We start from the raw sequence: 6,222 nt of genomic DNA, 5'->3' as shown, positions 1-6,222 counted from the left end.
ACGGGAAATAAGGCTGAGATAGTTTATTGTAGAACTAGATTCCATGGAATGTAATGACAGAGAAAGGGTAAGGATCATGGTATGATTTAATTTGGCATTGAAAATCAAATTTGGAGGGTGTGTTAGGCAGCCTCCAAGATGGCTTCTGATTATCTTTATCTCCTGAGATTCATGTGCTGTATAATCCTTTTCCCTTGACTGTTGGTTGGATCTAGTGACTTGTTTCTAATGAAGAGAACGCAGCAGAAATGATCAGATATGAATTTAGATTAGGTTACAAAACCACTGACTTCCAGCTTGCTTTTTTTCTCTTGTTCTCTGGCTCCCTCACTCTGATGGAAGCCAGCTGCCTGCATTGTTATGAGCTGCCCAGAAGGTAGAGACTCATATTTGACTTGGGACTTTGATTGGACTGAACACATGGACATCAGAATAAAATCAGGATAGACTGGCAAGTGACAGATAGTGTTGTCTCAAGTGCCTACTGTGAACAGAACTGCACTGTGCTAGGTGCTATGAAGAATCAAAAGAGATGAGATGGGGCTTTCTATCAAACCTTTCAGAGATTATGTATTTCAATAAATATTCTTTTAAAAGAATATCATAGAAGGGTAAACTGTTATCCCACTGATCCTTTGGTTACCCAATCTAATCCATTCTCAGATGAACATTTGTCACATGTCAAATGTGCCATCAACTGTAAAGGCCAGTTCTAAAGAGTCATTCCCAAAGTGATGGAGTAATATGTTTTAGAAATAAGCAGTTAATCAGTTTAAGCTAAGTGACAACTTCAAAGTATAACTCTTCTTAGATGGGTAAGTTCTTTTACAAACAACAACCACCACATCAGTCATGTTATGGTCACATCTCAAAATACCTTGCCATTAATATGCTAGGAACTAGATTAGAAAACTAACAGAGGTGAATTGAGAGCAAACAACAGAGGATTACCTAGTCTGGTTGTAAATTATGTGTTATAGGCAACATGTTCTGAAAGAATTTAGAGTAGATGAAGATCAATGAAGACAAGCATGGCAGATAAACTTCAGAGAGTTGGGAATCTAGGTAGCCATGAAGGAATGTCTGATTGGGCTTTGGTCTTTATTTCCCTCCTCTGCTGAAATGAGACCTGGATTCCTTTAACAGAGCTGTTTATCTCTTTTTATTGTTGTTGTTGTTATGTGCCGTCAAGTCAGACCCGACTACTCATAGTGACCCCTCCTTGGGTTTCTGAGGCAGGATCACTACGGAAGTAGATTGCCCAATCTTCCTTCCAAGGAGTGGCTAGTGGGTTTGAACTGCCAGCCTTCTGGTTAGCAGTCAAATGCCTTAGGCACTATGTTACCAGAGCGCCCCCTCTTTTTATTAAGCACCTAGTTACTTATTTTCATTAATTTACAGGAGTTCATCTCCTAAATCTCATGGTTTTTATCTAGTAATCTTGATTGAATATATATATTTATTTTCTGCTACTGTTTTAGGGAGCTTTGGTAGCTTAGCGGCTAAGACACTTGACTGCTAACCAGAAGGCTGGCGGTTTAAACCCACCAGGCACTCCTTGGAAGGAAGATGGGGCAATCTACTTCCGTAGTGATATTGCCTTGGAAACCCAAGGAGGGGTCGCTATGAGTTGGGTCCGACTCAACAGCACATAACAACAATAACAACAACAACAGTGTTTTAGAGGGTTGGCTTTGCAGCCACACAGACCAAGATTTGAATTCAAGCTCCAACACTTACTGGCTTTGTGCAAGTTCCTTACTCTCTCTGGTTCTAATTCCTTATATGATAATGATTCCACTTACCTAGGGTTGTTATGAGACTGAAATAAGATGAAGTAAGGTAAACAAAAGTCACAGTGTCCCACCCCAAGAAAGTGCCCAATAATGGCATCTGCTGTGATGATCACCACAGTGATGATAGATGGTGATCCTAATAGAAATTCTTGGCAAGATCTGGATATAAGGAAGTTTGAATTTGGGTTTTACCACTTTGTCATTATTAACATTACATGAATGTACTCTCACTGAAATTAAATAATATTTTTCTTGATTTTATAATAATCACTGCTTTATAAATAGCAAAGAGGTTCTATTCTATTACCCGTGAAGATACCACTCATGTGACTCAGTTTGCTGAGTTGAGGAAAGGCAGCATCCTACATGAGAAACTGGCAAATGTTCAAGATATCTTGGAGGATCTAGAAGTGGTTGACACTGTGTACTGGGGCATGGATACAAACCTAAAAGAATTTATGCTTTAAATCAATAAAGTTGTCAATGAGCCTGTGAATGAATCCTTGCTTGGACCCTCTGGCTTTTACTGCAACCCATATTGATAATAACAAAAAGAAAAGCCTCCCAAGCAGAAGGCCAATCTAATCCAATCAGTTAATGCAGAATTATGGCATCAAGTTTCCACATCACTGAATGACCATGCGTATAGAGGTGTGTACCATAAAATAACTGTGGGTGTTAGACGTTTAACAAGTTGTTTTATTCCTAATTGCTGGCATTTGCTTAACTGTTTTCTTAATTCTAATTTATGTTTTTATGTTCCACTTTGTTTATACAGCCCATAGTTCCCAATTGCCTTTATTTGCTTAAATGTTTCTTTAATTTCATTTACAATTTTATATATGTTGCTTTGCTTACATAACTCATTGTTTGGAGTGGGTTAGAAATAACCATAAATCCTTGTTGCTAATTAGCCTCATCCTCATGACTGATCAGTTAAGATTATGAGCTTAGAAGGAAGGCAGGGGAGGCGGCCTGATAGTGAGTCACAGGATCATTCAATTTTAGAGCTGGAAGGACTCTTAGAGTTTAAGGCATCTTTCAGATAGAATTCTGTGGTTTTACATTTTCATTGCTGGAGAATTATGAAGAGTGGCTGCTTGATCTTGCCCCTTTACGCAAAAATGCATAAGATTTCATAACAGCTTTTTTTAAAAAAAATTTTTTATCATGATTCGGGTAAAAGTTTACAGAGCAAATTCATTTTCCATGTAGCAGTTCACATACACTTTGTCTCATGACATTGACTGCAATTTCCCACAATGCAACAGCTCTCTTACCACTTCTTCCCCATAGTTACCTCTTCCCTGTGTCCTTCCCTCCCATGCACTCTTGCCCCCTGAGTTGTCTCCTTGTGCATAAGCAGCCCTTCTATTGTCCCATGATTGATCTCTCCAAGGAGTGTATCTACCTAATGTAATGTTCTATCTACCTAATGTAAATGTTCGGCTCATATGCCTTTCTTTTGTTTGGCTGGAAGCCACAGGAGTGGGTTTAATTCCAGACCTGAAGGGCAACTAGGAGCCATAGTCTCAGGGTTTCCACCAGGCTCCATCAGACCAGCAAACCTGGTCCTTTTTTTTTCTTTTTTAATGATTTTTAGTTTTGTTCCACATTGTTCCCTCACTCTATCCAGGATTTCCTACATAGACACCCCTCCAAGTGGTTGACAGTAGTAGCTGGGCACCATCTAGTTCTTTTCGTCTCATAGTCATATAGGCTGAGGATTGCATGGTGTACCAGTCATTTGGACTAATTGTTTTCATGCACCTTTGGTTTTCTTCATTCTTTGCTCTGGGCGAGGAGAGGCTCATCGTTGCATCTGGATTGCTGCTTGCAAGCTTTTAAGATTCCAGTCACTGCTTGCCAAGGTAGGAGGTGGAACGATGTTTTGTGTAGTATGTTATTCCAATTGAGCTTGATGTCCCTTGTTACCATGGTCCCGAGACCACAGGTCCCACTACTTGCTCCCTCCGGGTAGCTGGCTATGTCAAAAAAAGTGACTACAACATTACCCCTTGACAGCTCTACTATATACCTGGAAAGTCTTACAGAACATACCAATACACTTGTAGAAACATGGTCTGCCAACCCTATACATGGTCATGGGCACACTCCCCCTGCATAGCCATACGTAATTGCTCAGCTTGTCCACCATCTATCCACTCTCATATCAATTTTTGCCATCACTGACAATGCAATACTCTATGTGCAAAAGGGTTCATCTTTGTTGTCTGTACCTCCCATGCACCTCTCTATGTCTTCCTCTTCCTCAATGCCACCTTGTTGATTACTCACATTTGGGATATTGCCCTTACCTTCACCCAAATCAATACCTGTCTCTATCTATCTAGCAGTGTTCTCTCCCCTTCCCTCCCACCCCTGGAAACCAACAAAGAAAATTTCCTTCTATATATAAACCTTTCCTTAACTTTTTACAATAATGGACTAATACAATATTTATCCTTCTGTGATTGACTTATTTCACTCAGCATAATGTCCTCCAAGCTCATCCATGCTATAACAGCTTTGAAAAACAAGTTAACAATCAAGAGAAAACCCAATCAATGATGACTCTGAGTAAACCATAATGGGGGGCTTGAAAGTAGAATTGTAAACTTGCTATATAAATGAGATATAGAAGAACAGGGGATATTAATGAATCTGAAGTGGATCTTCTGAGGTAATCCATAAGCAGAGTGGATTGTTTGGAACTCCTTTCTCAGCAGCTGTGCGCTTTGTAAGGATTTTAGCCTGTCTAACTGTAAGGTTAGCTATTAGCTTTGCAGTGGGGAGTATTTAAAAGTACACACAACGGTAGGAAGGAAAGAACCTGGAACTGAGTAGCCTGCTTCATTCCAAGAATCCATCTGGCATTTAAAGAACTGCTTGTCCTACATTAAACCCTGCAGAGTAAGAGCCATTTTTCATATTCTCATACCTCTATTTTTGGTTTCAGGTAAGACAGTTTCCAGCGGTTGGGAATGGAACTAGAAGACTTTTCAGGACTATCTAACCAGAGTACCATCTAGGGTAGGATCCATGAATCCAAAATGGAGAAAACAGATGTTGAAGGCCCTGCTTGGGATATCAGGTTAAGAGCAAGCTCAAGGGTCTACAAGAGGTAGAAGTCCACATCCCAAAGTAATGCGGTGCCTTCAGTTACTTGTAGACAAAGTATAATGAAATAGAAATGTCATAGATTTGAAAATCTGTGGCCAGAGTCACCAACATTCAATGACTCTTGGTGATCAGGAGAGTTGATAAATCGTTTATTTGCAAACAAGTACATCTTGTATAAAGTATAAAGTACATCTTGTATAAAGGGCTTATTTTTGCAGCTTCTGTTTATCTTAAGGCAGCTAAAAGCAGATGCTGCCAAGGGAATAGTCCCTGAATGACCAGGTATAAAGAGGTATAAAGAGTTGTAGGCCTTGAAGTTAGCCCTGGACTTCAAGCTCTTTCCCTCCTCCAAGACCGCCTGCTTTTTCACACGGTCTCATATGCTTCTCTTTCAAGGGAGATAGTACGGGATACAGATTTGCTCACCTCAGACTTCAACACTCCGAGGGGCAAGTTCTCCATCTAACTAACTGGTCGCCCCTTGAGGGGCAATGCAAGGCCCACGTGAACCAACTCCGAGCAGCACCCTCTCAGTTACTATGGTGATTGAGGATGGGGCAGGGCCACCACCCGCTCCTTCCCCGCCTCCGCCCGGGAGATTTCTAACATTCCAAGCTGGGCGGCTCTCTTCTGCTTTTGTACCACCCCATTCTGCTTCACGGGCGACGCGATTGGCCCGGATAGGCGCCGTGTACTCTGAGGGTTCCACCTCCTGACAGGAAAAGCGGGAAAGAGTACCAGGCGCCAATCGAGGCGTGAAGCTCACAGGCGCTGCGGGGAAGTACACGGTTGGCTTTGGAGCGAATTGCTCCATGTTCCACAAACGACACCCCAATCCCCGCACTTAAGACTGATACATTAGGGAGATGGAGCTGGGGCGCCTGCACAACATTTGAGGGACGGTACCGTTGATGGCGGGGTGGTGCAAGCAAGCGAGAACGGTGTTAGGATCCCGCGGCGCGCCCTCCAGCGCTGGGGAGCAGAGGCCAGAGAGGGCGGGCCGAACAACGGGGGCGGTGTTACTTGCAGCGGCGGGAGGCGGAAGGTCCAATGAATGCGCGCACCGCCCCTGGGGGCGGGGCGTGCGGACGCGCTCCCCCGCCTCCCTTGCTCCCCCCCCACCCCTCCCCCCCGGGCGCCGGGGCCGCAGTGAGTGAGAGTGGCACTGGCAGCCTGTCAATCCTTCAGCCGAGCGGCCTTCCAGCCCGGTCCACGGCGGCTGCTGACTGGGTGCGCGGCTCCGGCTGTGACGGCGGCGACTTCTCCCGCCTCATCAATCTGCTGCCCTCCCGGCGCGCGGCCC

Source organism: Orycteropus afer, unplaced genomic scaffold, assembly GCF_000298275.1.
Source record: "Orycteropus afer afer isolate SDZICR_OR568_19922 unplaced genomic scaffold, OryAfe1.0 scaffold00123, whole genome shotgun sequence".
Taxonomy (NCBI): Eukaryota; Metazoa; Chordata; class Mammalia; order Tubulidentata; family Orycteropodidae; genus Orycteropus; species Orycteropus afer.
The sequence above is the reverse complement of the archived record's forward strand: the minus strand, read 5'-3'. Positions refer to the sequence as shown.